This window comes from Marmota monax, unplaced genomic scaffold (assembly GCF_021218885.2).
Source record: "Marmota monax isolate L192 unplaced genomic scaffold, Marmota_monax_Labrador192_F-V1.1 WCK01_AAM20220418_F8-fsc00152, whole genome shotgun sequence".
In the NCBI taxonomy this organism is placed as follows: Eukaryota; Metazoa; Chordata; class Mammalia; order Rodentia; family Sciuridae; genus Marmota; species Marmota monax.
Window position 1 is genome coordinate 4,057,098 of NW_026694348.1, and position 20,265 is coordinate 4,077,362.

General features: G+C 38.5%; 1 protein-coding gene across 5 annotated transcripts in view; it reads right to left on the reverse strand.

Moving 5' to 3' along the window:
* Positions 1–20,265, reverse strand: part of Thrb (thyroid hormone receptor beta) — a 374,654-nt gene that overhangs the window by 234,724 nt on the left and 119,665 nt on the right. The window contains exon 1 of one of the 5 annotated variants that reach the window (XM_058586570.1): positions 18,038–18,462. The exons of the other annotated variants lie outside the window; for them this stretch is intronic. The gene's annotated coding sequence lies outside the window, so the exon portion shown is untranslated. Of the gene's footprint in view, positions 1–18,037; positions 18,463–20,265 lie in introns of those variants that run through there. 5 annotated transcript variants of the gene reach the window in all.

Here is a 20,265-nt window from a genome sequence, read left to right on the forward strand (position 1 = left end):
GTAAATTAAAGGGATAAATGGCTAAAAAATATTTTATTTTTACCAAGCAGGAGAAAAATGACAAAAAAATGAATTTGTATGTAAAATTCTACTTATCAAATGTTTTCCAGTTCTAGAATGTTTTATTGCTAAATTTTCCCAAACACATTTATCTTACCTAACTCATTGAGAACATAGAAAGGTCATGTCTCAGCTCATTCTATGAAACTCATTATAGGAGGACAACACAGCCTTGACCCATAACCCAACAAGGACATTATGAGAAAAGAAAATTACAATCTAATATTCCTTAAGAATTTGCCAGAAAAGCACTAAGCAAAATACCAGTAAACTGAATCCTGAGATACCTTTGAAAGTATAACACACTGTGAGCAAGAGGAACTTACTATAGAAATACAAAGTTTGTTTAATATCGGATAACCAATTAATGCAAACCAGTTTGTTAAGAGAAAAACGGAAAAAAGCACATGGTCATCTCAACGCATGCAGAAAAAGCACTTGATATCACTGAAATCTGTTCTTAATACACTAAGCAAACTAGGTGTGCTCTATGTTTTTAAAGTGTTTTATTTTCCCAGTGCCTCCACTCCCTCACCAGGCTGTTAACACCCTGCCCAGCTGAGCAGATGCACCAGTGTGGTAAGGCTGGTCCCTGCCACAAGTGCTCTTTCTTGCCTTCCCCTGGATGTGACCAGAAGATATTCACAGACACAAAAGCTGCCCCCACGTGCCTTTCCCTGATTATTCCATCCTGAACCCCAACAAGACATTTGTCTTCAGGTCTTCATGCCCTCTTGGCTTCCCACCAGCTTGGTCGAATCTGTTCCCCTGGTGTTCCTCCCATGTGGCCCCCTGCATGGTGTGCAGAGCGCCCCCCCCCTCAGGATTAGAACTAAAATAACCCTCATAACTTCATATATCTGTCCTGGTGTATGTCCATGGTCATGTTGGAGTGATCCTTAAAGACCCCAACAAGGGGGACATATTCGTTGCAACAACCAAGGATGGAAAGGAAACTTTCTCCACATGATAACATGAAAAGGTAAATCACTATAAATCTATAGCAAACATTCTACTTGATGAATTTTGAAAGCTTTCTCCTAAGGCTTGGAATAATTCAAGAATGCCTTCCACAACTACCCCTTGAATAGAGGTCCTCAGACACTATAATTGGGGGCAGGGTAAGGATAGTTTGAAAAAGGGAAGAGATGAAATTGGGATTAGCTGTGATTAGTCTCTGACATCATAACAGTGTATGAGGAAGTTATAAAATTACATTCATAATACATGTGACTGACAAAGGAATCATATATAGAACTCCTACAAATAAGCAAGAAAGAGACCAACCATATCATTGTTGGCCATTTGCATTTCTTTTGAGAAGTATCTGTTCAGTTCATCTGACCATTTATTGAATGGGTTATCTGTTCTGTTGGTGTTGAGATTTTTGAGTTCTTTATATGTTCTGGATATTAATCCTCTGTCAGAAGAGTAGCTGGCAAAGATTTTTTTCCCCATTCTTAGGCTGTCTCCTCAGTCTATATTTTCTTTTGCTCTGCAGAGTTTTTTAATTTGATGCAATTCTATTTATGGATTTTTGCTATTATTTCCTGAGCCACAGGAGTCCTATTTAGGAAGTGTTCTGAAAAAAAAGCCAGTACTCAACTGGATATGCATAATTAAAAAAAATACTCTAGTACCTTATTTCGCAAGATGCAGAAAAATCAATTCCAGGTGCATCGCTGGTGCAAAGGTCAAAGGTAAAACATTTAAGCTTCAAGCAGATAACATGGGTAAATATATTTATGATTTAGGGGTTAACAAAGTTTTCTTAAGCAGGACACAAAAGGGCACCAACAGAACAAGAAACAGAAAACAAAGAAAAAATAAATTTTAAAAAGGAAACAGATAATAAAGGAAAAATAAGAAATTAGATTATATTAAAGTCAGAAACTTTTGGTTACCAAAAGACATGATTATGAGAAGGAAAATTGGGAAATGTTTGCAATACATATGACCGACAAAGAAATCATACATAGAATATGTATAGAACTCTTATGAGTCAATTGAAAAAAACCAACCTAACCTAAAATAGCCAAACAACTTTGATATCCTCACATAAGAAAGTACTCAAATGCAAATAAACATGTGAAAAAACTCTCAACATCATTCTTTGTCAGAGGAGCTCAAATTAAAAACACAATAAAATAACTATATACACCTACTGGAATGGCTAAAGCTAAAAATACTGCCATTATCTAGTGTTGGAGAAGACATAGAGAAATTGGAACTCTTATACTTCCTTGGTAGGAGTGTAATCACTGTGACTGTTTTATAATGTCTCCTAAGGTCAAATATACATGTTACAAACCAGCAATTCCACTCCCAAACCCAACAGAAATGTGCACATATGTTCACCAAAAAGTGTCCAGAGCTGCACTTTTCATAATAACCAACAGGTGGAAGCAGCTCAAATGTTCAGTGGTTCAACTGTTCATCAGAGTAGAACTGGTGTAAGTTGTAACATATGCATACTGGGGAATAAAAGTCAGCAATGATAGATGGTCTTACAAATTGCTCTGACTGATTTACTGCGTAACTTTGAAAGTGTTTTTCAAGAATTTGTTCTGGAAAAGATTAAGACAATTTATAAAGATACACAGGCCATAAAAAGTGGTCATAAATTACAACAAAAGGTGAAAAGGCAAAGGAGAGCAAGACTAGGTGCTAACACCGAGCAGGGGGGGTAGGCTAGTATGCAAAATGCAAATCCTCATGCATTCAGTAATTTTTACTGAGTGCTTCATATGTGCCAGGAACAATGAAGAGACAATGTTTTCAAACTTAGTTGCAGCTGTTAATTGTCCATAGCCTACTACTGAGCAAAAGAAGCCAGACATAAGAAAGTATACATTCTACATTTATCCCATAATATAAAGTTTGAAACAAAGCAAAGTTAATCTCTCAGTTGGGGTGAGACTGAATGAAGGCATAAGGAGAGGTTCTGCTTCCTTTTTGGGGGTGGGGTGTACAAGGGATTGAACTCAGGGGCACTTAATCACTGAGCCACATTCCCATCTCTATTTTGTATTTTATTTAGAAACAGGGTGTTGGTGAGTTGCTTAGCACCTCACTGTTGCTGAGGCTGGCTTTGAACTCTTGATCCTCCTGCCTCAGCCTCCCAAGCTGCTGGGATTACAGGCGTGCATCACGACGGTGCCTGGTGAGGTTCTGTTTCTTATCAAAGTTTTGTTCATGATCTAAATAGTAGTTACATGGTGTAGTTACTTTGGGGAAATTTATCAAGCTGTAGGCTAATGTTTTGCATATATTTCTGGAGGTATGCTTTGCTGTAAGAGTAGGTTTATTTAAGAAAGTTTATTTTAAAAAATATCACATGTATGTTTTCTATTTATCATTCATAAGGATGTAGACATATGTAGCACGGAATTGTGATAAGGACCTAAAGCATCCATCAGGGTAAATTTCAGACATCTTGCAGAATTCAGAGTGATGCTGTCATTTTGTATGGGTTGGGGGAAGCGAAGAGGCATAAAGAAACAGCCTTAAGTTATCAGAGTTTCTGTAAAGAAGTTGTTTAGTATATTACTCTTTTTCTTTTCATTGTGAGGAATAGTAGAAATATTTTCCTTGCATACAGTTGTGGGAAATGAGTGCCAAAGTTTGTGCAATTAATGATTCTCTTCTACCCACGGCTTCGACAATATTCAGCCCTAAATTTTGCTATATCCTTAGAACAGTGGTTTTCAAACTCCCTTAACTGTGGCCACAGGGGGAAAAATACATTTTCTACAGTGATCCAATATGTAAACACACACATAAATTGGAAACACACATTTAAGGAAATAATATCTTTGCTTTGTGCATTGCTGGTTGATATTTTCTATTATGTTCTAGCCTTTACATCCTAATCCATTAAAACGATGGTCACTCACTAAGATGGTTTCTTGGACCATTAATGGGCTGCAACTAAGTTTGAAAACATTGTCTTCCAGAGTTCCTGGCATATATGAGGCACTCAGTAAAAATTACTGAATGCATGAGGATTTGCATTTTGCATACTAGTCTACCCCCCTGCCCGGTGTTAGCATCTAGCCTTGTTCTCCTTTGCCTTTTCACCTTTTGTTGTAATTTATGACCACTTTTTATGGCCTGTGTATCTTTATAGGTTCTCTTAATCTTTTCCAGAACAAGTTCTTTAAAAACCCTTTCAAAGTCACACAGTAAATCAGTCCAAGCAGAGTCAGAAGAGAAAAATTCATCCAGAGACTCCAGGAACAAGAAGCTCAATACCTGTTAAGACAGACACTTCCTGTCCCATCTGGGTAACAAGGTCTGCAGCACCAGGACACCCGAGAGCAGATGGCGACTGTGACTAAGTGACAGGAGCTCACCTCTACCCTTACAGGGAACTGTATATGCTCTTGCTTTCCATGAAGTTCTCTTGCATTTCCGACAGATGGGAGAGAGGGTGCCAGCTCATTCTAAGAAACACAAAGACGCCTTTAGAAAGAGCGACAAAGAGTTCTGCAGTGACAATGAGGAGGGGTGTGAGCGTCTATGTGCATCACTGTGATAAAGGAGTTCATGGTCTAGAGTTTCCTTTATCTTTCTTTTCAGGGTGTAAAGTCCTTCTCAGGCCATTGAAATGGTGTGTCTACAGAAGCGCCAGAAAACATGTTGGAAGCAACTAGCTCAGGCATGTGAGAATAAACCTTATCTTTCTACCACAGGAACAAATTTCCCCTTAATAAAACTTTCATTTTAAAGCGTTACCTTTGGTCCGATTGAACGCCACTCTCCCTACAAAAGGTTCTTGGATCATTTTTGGGCAAGGCGCCAATCATGGCTTATCTTCAACACCCAAAGAAAGGAAGATGTGTTTGGGGCCGAGCACCACGGCACGGTCCAGTTGGGTGATGTTGTCCATGGGAAGACAGGGCTATGGGCTATAGAAGGGATGTGAAGGTGACTGATCATTTCTTTAGGCAAAAACACTCAAACATTAAAGAGGCTGTCAGAGGGCTGGCTGTGGCAGCAGCCTCCAATGCATGACAAGATTTACATGCACAAATGTCTACAGGAGCATCTGCTTTAGTATGAGATCAGAAGCAGCCTACAATTATAAACTGGAGGATGGAGGCAGTGGTTCAAAAGTGATCATGCAACAGCTAAATCAGTGTTTATAAACTCACAAGACAAGAAACCACTACAATAAAATGCTTCATGAGAAAGCAGAATAAAAACCTGTACATATGAAATATGAATTCAACCATAGTTTTGAAGCATGCAGAACCATATTATTATATGTACATAGACAAAGGTTTGGAAGAAACACTCCAAAATGTTAAAAGGAGCTATAAATGCTGGCCAGTGGTAATAAAAGTGAACATTAACTTTCTTCTTTTATTTTTCAAAATTTCTACTATAGGCATAGATTGCTTTAACAACTAAATAGAAGCTATTTAAAAAATGTAATGATACATTCCTATATAAACTTTAGCTTGTTCATTCACTGATTCACAAATATCTAGATAAAAAATGTTTTTTTTTCCTCTAATGACAACTTTAGAGTTAAATTTTCAACTCAGCACAGAGAACAGGAAGATTATGCCTCAGTGAATCACATGCAAAGTAAAAGTGAAACATGAATATATACCCCTGGGTCTATTTGCATGAAGAAAGACCAACTTTAAAAATACTCTTACAAGAAACACTTTATTCTCTTTCTCTCTCTTTCTCTACACACACACACACACACACACACACACATTTATATATCTACAATACATGTAGCATGTGTATATGTATATGTGTATGTTTTTTTCTGAGGGATGTGTGCAACAATTTAAAACTGCTGTCTATAAATAACATTAAAGGTTTAGATGGACTAGCTCAAAACCCACACAGTCAGTGAAAATGTCAAACAGTCATGAATTCCCCTGGTAGATTTCCCCAGTCCTGCAGCAACTAATGTTGCCCAGCTGGCTGTAGGCAAAAGTGAGAGACAGATTAATCTCTATAGATATTTGAAAAGGAAATGAAGGTGGTACAAAGAAATGAGGCTGCTGCATTCAAGCCAGGGCCAGAGACTATTCACTGTGAGTTAGCAGGCCCCCAGCACACATGCTAAATAAAGCATCCTCATTTTTTCCTGTGGTTTATAGCTACTTTGCCACTTCACTGAACCCTGCCTGTCAGAATGGGATATCACCAAAAGCTCAATGTTGCCCTGGCAGATGCAGAGAGGAAAAAGAAAGACTGATCTGTCTTATCATTGACTTCTCTGACTTTATATTTTTGACAGATAATTCAATATGGTAAAAAAACAAAACAGAGAAAGAACACTATCAAGCCTTGTTACTAGCAAGTCATTTAATCAAAACAGTTTTGCTTTTTATTCCTTCATTTAAATAAAACAAAATTTAATCAAGCAGGGCTGAATAGTAGATCTTAAATGTTAAGATTCTGGCAAACCATTTCGATTCCTTGTTAAGCACTGCTAATATTTTTTGACAGTTTCTTAGTAAGGTGCATGGATGCACCACCTACAATATGGTAGTCTCCTGCCCTGTCCTCACTTCAAGATTTCTAAATGAAGGGTTTTAAAGGAACTTCAGAGGCTATCAAATTGGACAGCAAACATGTCTATTTTGGACAAAACATGCAATATATAAAGAATGACCAGGATCTAGGCACCATCCTTTGGGTTTTCTTGTCTATAATGGAGGGAAAGCTGTTCAGCATGTTAGAACATCTTCCAGTCCTTGGGCTGAGACATTTGTTACCGACTTTACAATTGATATTGGGTCCTTGAGCGTCTGCACTGGAGGAAATAGAAGGGAGTCAGCCCGGGAGGGAAGAGGGATCAATTCTGTGGTCTGTCTGGATTCTTGCTCTCAAAGAAAGGATTACAGTGCTAACTCATGCATAAAGAGTGAATAAAGTCAATTTGTAATGTTTTGAACAACCCACAATAAAAAATTAAAAAAAAAGAGTGAATAAAGTCAAATTTCCAGATTAAGGAAAGAACTTGGTTTGGAAACAAGACTACAAATCTCCTGTGACTGTGAAGACTTTTCTGTGTCGTGACTCCATCCCAAGAAAGTCCAATGCCATTGCATAGAGGCTCTGGTAGCTTCTCAGTCATCCTTGAGGGAGATCATAAAAGGCTCAAGATCTTGGGGTGAAGGATTTCTCCATAAATCCACACTGATGTTAAATAAGTACACAAGCTAACAAATAGGAGGAGGGTTGAATGACAAGTAATGAATGCAGATGGAAGAATAAGAAAACCACTAATGGATGTTAATATTGGGTGGTATAAAGCAATGAGGTGAAAATTTGAGGAATATAAAGATATTTGCATAGTCTCAAGGCAATTCCTCCCAAATAGCAATTATTGATTATAAAGGGGAAAATAGTAACTTTACAATGAGAAAACCTGGAAGATACCACTTTCACCAGATAATTGGAACTAACATCATTAATAGTGGAATAAACTGTCATAACGTACTTTGTGATGTGCAGTCCTGAGAAGGACACAAGATCACTCCTCTGGTGTTCCTTTCATCAGAATTTAGCATGGGAGAAACATCAGAAAATCCAAACTAGAGACAGTCTACTAAATAACCAGGATCTGTGTCCTCCCAAAATGTCAAGGTCAAGAAGCACAAAGGAGGCTGGAGAATCATTTCCAAATGGAGACTGATGAGACATAACAACTGTCACGAGAGATGACCTATTACAAGACACAATATCCTGGAATGGATGCTGATTGGGAAAAAAACTGTTATTGAATACTTATTGGGCAATTGACTCAATATGAGTACAGAATGTCAATGAGATAATAGTATATATATCGCTGTTGAGTTTCCTGGATTGGACACTTGTGCTGTGGTTATATCAGATCTGTCCTTGTTCTTGGGAACTATGTGCTGAAGCATTTAGAAGTGACGGCAAAACAAAACAAAACCGGTGGGTATCAGAGACTTAATAGTATGGAACACCATTTTCTCTACCCTGGAATTCCTCCCTGGCCAACTGGAGTCAGGCTAGCTGGGAAAGGAGACTCAATGCTTCATTTTACCTGAAGGGGGAAAGAATGGGCACGAGGTGTACCTACCCACTGCAGGAACAGCTGGAGGATTTGGGGAGAGTTTTTATCATCTCGGCACTTTTAATGTATATGGGAGTCTCATCTAAATATCATCTAAATAAGAAATGTGCGAGACTTGAGGTATGATTCATCCTGAGGCCAAATTTCTCTCCAGCTGTGAACCTGTGAAGCTAGACAAGTCCTGTGCTTCCAAAATGCAATAGTGAGACAGACATTGGAGAGACAGTCCCATTCTGAAAAGAAGAAATAGGACAGAAGGAAAAGATGAGAGATCTCAAGCAAGTCCCAAAATGAGCCAGGCAAATTTAATTGGATATCAGGCTTGAGAATAATCTTCTTTGGTTTGATGCTCTTCCCTTCAGGGCCCCTGGAATGGTGGCCCCACCCCCAGGGCAAGGTTCTTCATAGCAGTTCTGCCCCAAGGCTTTGGGAAAAGACTGTCTGGTCTTTTTGAAACCAAGGTGGTGGCCCTGATGATCTGTGAATTGCCTCCCCCCCTGTTATTTTTGGACTGGAGATTAAACCCAGGGCTGCTTAATCACTGAGCTAAATCCCAGCCCTTTTTATTTTTTATTTAGAGACAGGGTCTCACTGAGTTGCTTAGGGCCTTGCTAAATTGCTGAGGCTGGTGTTGAACGCATGATCCTCCTGCCTCAGCTTCCAGAGCCACTGGGATTACAGATATGTGCCAGAGCACCTGGTGGTCCTTCCCTTTTTTAAAGAAGAGTATAGGTTTGCCGCTGAGTAGTTCTCTGGTCTGGTTCTGTAGAATCCTAGAAGCCTGTCAGTCTCCCTTCATTCAGTGCTGTTTGGTCTGACCCTGTTCGTTCAAACTGGCAGTATGTCAGCTGGTCTAACTCCATTCCCACTCCTGACTGTGCTGAGACAATACCAGAATCTCACCTTATGTCCATATTCCTAGCACGTTATCTCAAAACTCTTCCATCACCCAGTTCCAAAGCCACATCCACATTTTTAGTCATTTGTTACTGCAGCACCCCACTTCTTAGTGCAAAAAAAAAAAAAAAAGAAAAGAAAAAAGTCATTCCAAGAGCCAAGTTAGATAGTGTGAACTGAAGATGCTAACGGGAAGAAACAGACAGCAGGACTGGATGCCCTCCTTCTCCTGAGCTCATTCAGACTCCTTACCCCAAAGACTGGGTCTGACTGCCCATGCTAAAAGCTTTCCTTATGTAACATCAGAAGGTAAAGATGTTACATAAATTGCTATGTAGCAGTATAAAAAGGTTTACACTTAAAAATTTTTAGCATCTAGCCATGATGTTCAGTGACATCTAACAATGTCATTGGGCTTATTTTGAGAACAGGTACCTCAAAATAAACACCACCTTATATTTTTGTTAGATCCTAATGATATAACAAAAGTAGAACTAATAAACTAACAAATTTAGACCCAAATAATCTAACAAAAATATAAGGCGGTGTTTATTTTGAGGTACCTGGTCTAAAGATTGAAATCAAAGAAAAAGGGACAGTGGCCCTTCCTTAATTTCACAGGTTATTTTTCTTCTAGTTGCTTTTAAATTTTTTTTCCATTTTACAAAAAGAGCACCAATGTTATAAGTTCAAAATTCCAGAGATGAAAGGCATGTTAAGACATTACCTCATTCGAATTCTTCTTACTGCTAAGGGTAGAAAGGTGAAGAGAATTTCTCAACCTTAAATTTGTACCAGGAGTGGAATCCCTTTTGTCCCTTTTGAAAAACATTTTTGTTCAGATAGAAATAAAACATGTATGTGATGGCTGGGTGGGATGGCATTAGCCAGCAATTGCAGGGACTCAGGAGGCTGAGGCAGGAGGTCATTGCAAGTTTGAAACCAGCCTCAGCAACTTAGCAAGACCCTGTCTCAAAAAAAAAATTAAAAATTAAAAAGGCTGGAGGTGTAGCTCAGTGGTGAAGCACTCCTAATTTCAATTCCCAGTCTCAAAATCAACAAAAAAAATGAAAAAACATACACGGCTAAAAATAATTTAGAAATTTAAAAAGAGCCTACCTTGGAAACTGAGTCATGTTAGAACTGAAGTCCTTGTACACACGTGTTTATATCTATATATCATTTTCCCATAGAAGGATCATAGTATAACTCTATCTTGCTATCTTATTTGGTCCTTAATTTAAACTCTTTTCCTATAATATATTCAAAATTGCTGCCTTCTTTAAAGATGGTTACATAAGTCTTCCATGGTACTTATTCTGCTCATAGTTTATTAAACCACTCCCCTAATGACCTACTTTCAGGTCTTTACTGCTCTTTGATTTTATAGACAAGGCTGTGCTGGCGGAAGGGACATTAACTGTGTGCATCTTTTCATGCACTTCTGTCTCTTGTTTCTTTTTCTTTTTTTTTAAACTTCTACCTTGGCAACCACTCCAGGACCGTCCTTCAACTCCTGGCCTTGCTTTAGCTTACTCTGTAGCACTTGCCACCGCATGGAATAGGATACACTGGATTCTTTATTGTTTATGGTTTGTACCTGTCTGTTAGAGTGTGGAAGCTCCACGGGATCAGGACCTGCTTATCCTTAGATCTGAGAACAGTGCTAATCTCTTTGTAGGCACTCAACAAATATTTGATGAACAAATGGTTTGCACATTTTACTATTGGATTATTGGTCTTTTTTTCTTATTGATTCATAGAGTTCTTTTTCTTTTATTATTATTATTTTCTTTTAGTTGTAGATGGACACAGTACATTTGCTTTATTTATTTATTTTTAATGTGGTGCTGAGGATCGAATCCAGTGCCTCACACGTGCTAGGCAAGCATGCTACAGCTACAACCCCAGCCTCATAGAGTTCTTTATAATGGAATGAACCATTGATTGTAGTTTATGTTATCAATTTATTTTGCAGTGTGGTGTTTATTTGACTTTGTTGATGGTGTTTTCTTCCATAAAGAAATGTTTATTACGTTGTCAAACATAACATCTCTGTCTTGCATAGTTATGGGGTTTTGTGTATTGCTTAGAAAGGCCTTATGGACCCCAGAGGGGTATTTTACTGGTTTGATTTTAGGTTGGAATTTTGATTCACTTGGAATTTAGTTTGGTGTAAGTAGTGGCTATATATATACAGCTTTGTAATTTTCCCCAGAGAGCCAATTGGCCCGACATTAATTAAAGAATAATCTATCCTTCTGTCATTATTCTGAACATCATCTTATCATACACCAAATTTCTAAAATATTTACAACTACATCTGGTCCCTGTTCTCTTTTGTGCATTTGCCTGTCTATTCTGAGTTGGTATGAATATATTTTAATCCCTTTCGCTTTAGAGTATATTTTAACACTGGGGTGACACTGGGCCTTCCTCTTTGTCCCCTTTTCACAATTTTTCCATCAATTCTATATGGCTATTTTTCTGTAAGAACATCAGAAGCCACTGAAACAGTCATTATGCTTCCAAAAAAATATCTCATTGTTAGGTGTTGAGATCAGAGTACTGTATAGATTAATTGAAGAAGAGATGACACCAATAACAGTTCTCTTGACTCCTGAATATTCTTATTTATGCTCTTCTGACTTCATTGACACAAACAAGTAAAAATTAACTTTCTCCAATGGGAAGAGTGAATATGACACACCCCAAAATTACCACTAAATCTCCCTCTTCCAGTTATCTATTGTGGTGAAGCAAACCATCTCAAAATTCAGTGGCTTAAAGCAACCACCACTTTTACTACATCTCATGATTTTGTGGGTTGAGAAGTCAAGCAAGGCTGCCCGGAGTGATTCTTCTGCTTCCACATAGTGTTAACTGAGGACACTTGGTAATCAACTGGTGGCTGAGTTGGTCTGGAAGTTTAAGATGGCTCCATTCACTTATAGGACACTGTAGCAGGGATGACAGGAAGGATGAGCTCAGCTGGGGTGCTACCCCAGAGTACCTACCCATGGCCTCTCCAGCATGGCAACTTCATGGTAGTTAGAATTTAGATGGTGGCCCAGGCTCAGAGACCCCTCTTCCAAAAAAAAAGGTGTGCCAAAGAAAACCACCATACATTCCATTAGTAGAAAACCAGACAATTTTTCACTCCAAGACTTGTCTACAATCTTCCTTCTATGTCTGTCATTTTCTGTCACTGGAGACATGGACAAGAAGCAGGACTGGAAAATACTTAATTTTTTCGAAACAAATTTTCAGCGGAGTTCTATTTTTTGCCAGTTCACAAGGGGATGACCACAGCTCTCAGTGTGACTGACTTTGTCCATCCTTTCTTTTTGCTCTCCTTCCTGGCCACTGAAATAGCTTGCTGGTGTCTCCACCAGAAGGTGGCAGGAGCAGAGAAAAGTAAACTCTAATTTATCAATTTATAAAGTATGTTGGTTGGCAGCAATTTTGCATAAAGGCAGAAAATAAACTAAAAGTACATGTTTTGAGGAGTAACGGTGAAACCCAATCATGCATTACACAGAACACCAGAGCTGGTTGCTCTTTCCACTGATCCAAGGCCTTATTTCAAAGACCCCTAAAGACATGCTCCAGCTCTCCCCTATACACATTCCTAAATCATGCCTTTCTTTTGTAAACTCCAGAGATTTATTGATTATCTGATGGCTTAGGTACCTTATCCCTGTTTATCCTTGTGTAACCTTACCAGTACTTCAAGGGTAGGAATTGTTATGCTCATTCTACAGCTGACAACCCTGCTGCTTGGAGAGATTACCTACCAAGAGTCACAGAGCAAATAGATGGCAGACCCTATTCCCTACACCTTTCTCCAATTATGTTTAGTGGGCTGATGGCATCAGTATCATCCAGCAGCTTGTTGGAAATACAGAACCTCAGGTTGAAACCCAGACCCATTGCATCAAGAGCTGCATTTTAACAAGATCTCCAGGTAATGCTAATTCGTATTAAGGTTTTAAAAGCACTGTTCTGCATCTCTGGTTCTCAAACATCCCTGCACACTGGAAGTCCATGGAGAGTTATTTTAAAACACTGAGGCCTGAGTTTGTTTCCTCCTTCCCAATCTCAATTCCACTTTAATTGTTCTGGCATGCAACCTGGGCAACAGGAGTCCTCAAAGCTCCCCAGGTAATTCTAATACGCAGCAAAATTTAAGAACCCACTGGTTTATATAGCTTGCTTTGTACTAAGTGTACCTTATATCTGGTATGGGTATTTATTGTTATCTTAGAATACATTCTATATTCCCAAACTTAAATATATTTTACATATCAGCTCTCTTTCCAAGGTAGTTTCTTACACAAAATATGCACTCAGTAAACATTTGCTGCTATTGCTGTTGCTGAAAATGGTGCTTTAATTGGTCTGTGGTGGGGCTTATGCATCAGAATTTTTGAAAAAGGGCCTCATGTGCTTCTCTTGTGCAGCCAAGGTTGAGAACCATTGGGTTGGCTCCTACGGTTCCAGCTGATGGTTGCTATGGAGAAATTTGGGTGGAGGAGTGTGAAATGTTCTGATTTTTTTTTTTTAAGAAGAACCTTAAATCTCGGATTTTTAAAATAAATGTTGACAACAATTCAGATTTAAAAAAAAAAAACACTATATGAACAAAATAAACCACATCTGCAGGCGGTATGTGCTGTGAGTGTGTGTGTGTGTGTGTATGCATGTGTGTGTATGTGCACTAAGGGACATAGGACATTCAGCTAGATTAAAGGTCACGCACTGGGGGATCCATAGCCTCCTAAGTATCTGATTATTATAAATGCCAACGCATTATCCATGAATAACCATTCTACCTTAAAAAAAAGAATCACTATATCATTTTTGTCAACATACAGTATACACAGCCCAAATCAGACAGAGATTGTGAAGTCCTGAAGCGTCATAGTCTGTGCCTCATTTCGTGTTCTGTGTAAATCCCGGGTGTGCCAATAGAAACCATGGAATGTGTGACAAGAAGAAGGGACGGGAGGCATTTGAGGTTTGGGAGGAGAAGCACCCTGCCATGAACTCTACCCACTGCCTGAGCACCATTCAGTGATGAAGCAAAGCCAAAGGAAGAAGATTGGTGAAGGGAAAAGCTAGAACAGGAAATAAAGGTGTGTAAGAGAAATAGCAGGGTCAGAAGAAATCAGTCCGGGTCTGATTTCTGCACCACTGGTGGCTCCTCGTGTCTGGACTCCTTTTCCTGGGCTTACTAAACAGGAGGGCCTCTAATGAAGCCATGACATGGTGCTTGAGCCACACAACCAATGAATGCTCCAACTGTTGTCCTTGCTGGTACCATGTACCTCCTGATTGGAGGCCCAATATCTAAAACCTACTGCTCACATTCTTGCATTTGTCTCAGGTGATAAAAGACACAGAGACAGCATCAACATCAAAGAAAATGATGATGATGATGATGATGATGATGATGATATTTCTGCTATTGATAATAAAGACAGTTATCACTCACCAAATCTTATGGTGGGCCGTGGGCTGTGCTAAACACATTCTGTGTTTTATCTTGTTTATTCTCAGTGCAATGGCCAACTGATTCTTATTTAAAAAAAGACAGATCTTGCTCTTCCCTTCTCAGACCCTTCAGTGGCTCCCACTGCACTCAGTGTAAGAAGTCAGCAAAGCTCTGTATCTACCAGCTACACAGGTTTCCTCCCTTTGCATTTTTCTCTCCGACCTTACCTCCCACTCTGCTCGCCTTCACTCAGTCCATCCCATCTAGCCTCAAGAACCTTCTGCTGTCCCTCCAATGTGAGCCTTTTCACGAGCTGTCCCCTAAGTAGGAAGCTCTTCTCCCAGATATGCTCTAAAGCCATTCCTGTTACCATCTCCTGAGGGTTTCTCACACCAACCTGTTTATAATTCCATCTCTCCATTCCCACACTCCCCTTCCTTCTTTTAGTCTCTCCATAGAATCAGCCTCTAATAGCCAATACTTTTCAGATGGATCATTAAAATCAGTCTCTTGACCACCAGACTGTGCTTCATGAAGGCAGGTGTTCTATTTTGTCCATTGCTGTAGGCCTCATGTCTAGACCAATGCCAGACACAGAGCTGGCCCCAGATAAGTATTTTTAGAATAAATGAATGAATGAATTTAATACTCAAAACTATCATAAAAGAGAGGAGCTATCATTATCTTGCTTTAAAAAATGCTGTGTATAAGTCGGAGAGATTCCATTCACCCAAGATTACAACGAACAGTTGCTAGAGAAGAGATATGAACCAGGGACCACCTGACATCAACACACAGCATCCATGAGCTACCTTGTTGCTATTTTAACACTTTGGGCCCTTTCTTGGAATATGATCAATGCAACAGTTAGAACTGGAAGTGGACCTATATTGGGTAGAGATGAGACCAGGACAAGTCCTGGGAACTGATGGGAAAATTCCAAGTTTTGGTTCCTCTGGTTAGAGGAATCCTTGATTTTTAAAGTAGTTAATGCCATTTCTCAGATGATCGTTTTTTGAGGAGATGGATCTTTGAATTATGATGGTGAGAAATAAATCGAGGGGTTAGCCAATAGTATTTTCTTGGGGGCAAATAAATCAAGGGCCAATTAGATCTTAGGTTGCGTAAGAATTTCATCCAGTGAGAATCAGCAGCAGAAATTTCAGGATCCAAAAACACCGTAGGAAATTACCACTACAAACATGTCCCCAGGACTCTTGAAGGCTTCTGCATGCAGCTCATTAACTCAGTTTTTAATGTTTCCAACACGCCCTCATCCAAGAATAAAGCAGATATAATTTAATTCATGCCAAACACAGGGTGCCTGAGCTGGGTGAGGGTGCCAAAAGCCTTGGGGCACTTGGTAAATATTAAGCAATCTACTTGCCCTGATCTTTCAGTGGGTCAAAGTGCTTAGTCCAGAAGACATTTATTTGTATGATGTTTAGTGAAACCAAAAAGCAAAGTTCAAGGAAAGGAAAATTAAAGTATTTTCTTTGGACAATTTTTTTCCAAACTATTTTTTGAAATTGAATTTTTTAAAAAAAGTACACACACAGGAAACATCTTTTGGTAAGTAGTGATGAGTTTAACGGACAAAGGATTTCTTAAGTCCTTCATATAATTTAAGGGCAAGAAATAAACTATTGACTTGACATTTTAAGTTCATTAATTTCAAATAACACATTTTGTAATTTTCAGAAAAATCACATGTGTACCTTTTACTAGTGTCAATGTCTAAACTTCAATGCTTAGAACAAAGAAATCAGAAAATTTGGCAGCATTTTGCCTTTTAATATCCATAAACACTCTTAAGCAGTTTGTAGTTATTTTCCATGTCATATTTAAGTCCTAATTGTATACTTTATTACTATGAATGGAGCCAGAGAAGTAACATGAGAATGTCTTGAATTGTTAACATTAATTTTCTGCTCAAGATTATATGAGTCAGTTCTGTACCACTGTAACAAAATCCCTGAGATAATTAATTTATGAAGAGAAAAGGTTTATGTTGACTCCCAATTTTGGAGGCTCTGGTCTATGATCATTTGACCCCTTTTGCTTTGGGATCTATGCAAGACAGTACTTTATGGCAGGGTTATGTAGCAGAACAAAGCCACTCACCTTATAGGGAGAAAAAAAGAGACAGGAAGGAGCAAGGGACCCACAATTCCCTTCAAGGGCATGCCCCCAATGACCTCCCACTAAGGCCAACCTCTTAAATGTTCCACCACTTCCCAATAGTATCCAGTAGTGCTACCTTGGAGACCAGTGCTTCAACACATGGAGCTCTAGGGGACATTGATCATCCAAACTATAGCAAATCTTACTGAAACAAAATAGATACTGGGTTTAGCTCTAAAGGTCTGGCTAAATGTTTATGTATTTATTGGCAAAAATTATATATTGGCTAACAAATATTTTCAAAGCATATGGTGATAGAAAATAAGAGAGAGAGAGAGAGAGAGAGAGAGAGAGAGAGAGAGAGAGAGAAAGACACACACACTTTGGAATTGGACAAAGAACATGAGTAATATGTAAACAGACACATCAGAAAAATCAGGTACAATGAAGAGTTTCCATCAATCATCTATCTGATATATTATTGGAGTGATACCTTGATAGTGTCAACCTAAAGTCAGATAATACAGTGGTTCAGGATGGAAGGAAATCCCACTTTACAAATGTCTTCTATGTGTCAGATTCTTCATGTTTTAGTAATAATAGCTAATATTCTGCAAGGTCTACAGTACAAAAATAATTACTCAAATTATTTCTAAACTTTACAATAATCTTATTAAGTAGGTATTGTTATCCTCATTTTACAGATGAGAAAACTGAGATTTGAAAAGAGTAAATAACTTGGTTGGCATCACCCTAGGTCGTAAGAGAATAAGAATTAAAACATAGGTCTGATTCCAGACCCCCAAATCATTCTGCCTCATCATCTGCCTGAAAAATAATTTGGGGTGACTTCTACTAGGGAAAGGGCTGATGATAGGGATCATATAAAAATTACAAAGATGAAAATAAATAAAAGATCAGCCTCTGCAACCTAGACCTTTTTGACGAATGATTGAGAAATGTAGATCTTGAGACACTCTATTTATAGGGATATTTCAATATTTAAAATAAGGATCTTTAAAATAAGTAAATATAAAGTACAGATGGTTATTTATTATATAGTATTTAAATGAATAAATAAATGTTTTAAAATTTTTAGTTTTTCTCTATAGAAATAAAAAAAATAAGTAAATTATATCCATTTCAATGAGATGAGATCTCATTAACATGTACATGTCTGTATATAAACATCTGGGTTTTCCATTCCAGAATGTGCATTAAAAAAGTCTTATTCACTCTTCTATCTTATCTCTAGATACATACAGAATATGCGGAAAAGGAGTTCCCATTGCCTTGCATGTTAGAGCTAAACTGCTTCATTTAAAAACATATTTCTAACCCCTATGTTTATAAGAAAAATCATGTGCCACATTTCTTACCATGGCTATTTTTTATCCAGGAGCATACTTTGCTGCCGCCTTCACCAGGAGTTACTTGAGAGAGTGCACTAGTTCAGCAAAGAGTCACTACTTCAAGTTCATCCCCATGAACTTGCAAGAGCTCAGGGGTGTGCAGGAGGGCAGAATCGGGCAGAGGGCAGGTTGGGCACTCCCTATGCCCATGTTTGCAAGCTGACAGACGGCAGAGAGGAAATGATTAATGCCATAGAGTCTCCAGCCAACTTTGTGTCACTGGAATTTATAAAAACAAATAAACTAGAGCTTTTCCATGGACTAGAACTGCTTAAATGACCTTAATAACATGGCTGCTTTATAAGGTCCTGGACAGATTAATCTCTGAAAACTTGGGCTATAGATAAGATTCTCTGTGAAGAGCAAATCCATTAACAGCTCATTTCTGTAAACTGGATCATTACTTTGGGAATCACAAAGAAACATGGCAACTGTAAACTGTAAATAAATGTTTTAAAATTCTGATAGTCTGTCCTTACGGAGGTTAAATAGTTAACCTCCGTAAGGACAGACTATCAGAAAAATTAATTTGATTTTCTTAAAAACTTTCATTTTGAAAGGTTTGAACTTTAAAAAGCAAAAAAAAAAAAAAAAAAAAAAAAAACATTGTATGATTGTAGAAGTCTCATCAAACAACATACTTAATACTTCTTAATCCTTTCTGTTTCCTTCCTTAGTGACGGCTTATTTTATATGTTTTTTAAAAACTTATGAGAAATACTAATTTATTTAGTTTTTTTCCTCCCATTGATCATCTCACTGTGTTGGCAAAGTAATATCAAAGAAACTTCAAGTACCTTTTGTCACATGTGGAAACTTTATAAAGAAGAAAAGGAAATAAAAAGTTCTAACAGGGATATTTTCGTTGGCTGAAAAACCTATGAAAGGTCCAATTGTTTACTTGGCTACTTCTAATAGTAATCAGTTGGTGCATATTTACATATTGAAACTTATTATTTTCATTTTCAGAAATTAAAAAGCAAAATGTGTCTGATCAGTACACCTAAAAATACAAGGGATGAAATATTATAAATTGGGACCAGTTTTGGAAAACTAGCCTACAGAGCCTCACTCTAATATAGACATTATCAACCAATGCAGAAACTAGTCCCCCAGAGACTTCCCCTACCAATTCCAGGTGTTGGCAGCAGAGGATACAAGTGATACAGGTCAGTGCCAATGTTAACAGTAAAACTATCAGCCATAGCTGACATAGATCCCATAGAACAAGAAATCCTAGTTGTAGCTATTTTCTTACCTGTTGGGAACCTGGACAGAATTACCAGCTCTAGCCTAGAGCAGGGTGAGTCCCGGGCAAGCCAGACACCATCTTCCACTTCACAGTTACTGCCATGGCAGCAATGGTAGGAGTGAATGGCCCAGACCCAGGACACATTCATGGTTCCTTTAATAAACATGTACTGTGTCACCGTTGCATGTCAGGGACAGAACTGGAGGCCAAGGATATAAGGTCGACTCAGATGGCAGGGTCCTCAAGTTCAGAGAACTTGCGTTTACTGGGGGTTAGTTTGTGAAAACATTCCACAGCAAGCAGAAGATATAAGGACAGAGTTCAAGGAAGCACTGAGTGGCGGGTGAGCATTCACACATGGGACAGGACCAGAGAAGTCAGAGTGGTGGTTAAACATTTGGTCAATTTAGAGGAAGGGATGAAAAATACTTTCAAGTATTAAACAAAGACAAATTACTCTTTAGGTTAGAAATTGTGGCCAGGGGAGGAAACCCTGTGGTCTTTGTCAACCATACTGGGACTAACAGGGATGTGAAATACACTTCCTTGGGCTTATTTCCTCAAAAGAGTACACACCAAAGTTCAGGCTTGGCATTTGTGGCTACTGTGTAGTCTAGTAGGCTGGCCATTGGGTTCTGGCCTCAGTTTGCCATTTGAGTCCTGCTCTACCACCTAGAGCTGAGAGACAGTAAACAAGTTGATGTTTTCTCATCTGTACTGGGAAAACCAGTACGTGTAGCATGTTTTGAAGATTTCCAGTTTTGTCAGGCAGTCTAGATACTCTAAAGGACTTTCCAAAAACAATCCGAGTAGGTTGCAGTAAGTAAAATGTTTGAAGAATGGCTGGGTGTGCAGGAAATCTCTAAGGGGTACAATGAACTACAATAAGAAGAAGGAGAGGTGAGTAAATAGGTAAGTTGCAATTGCCATAGGGGCCTACAGA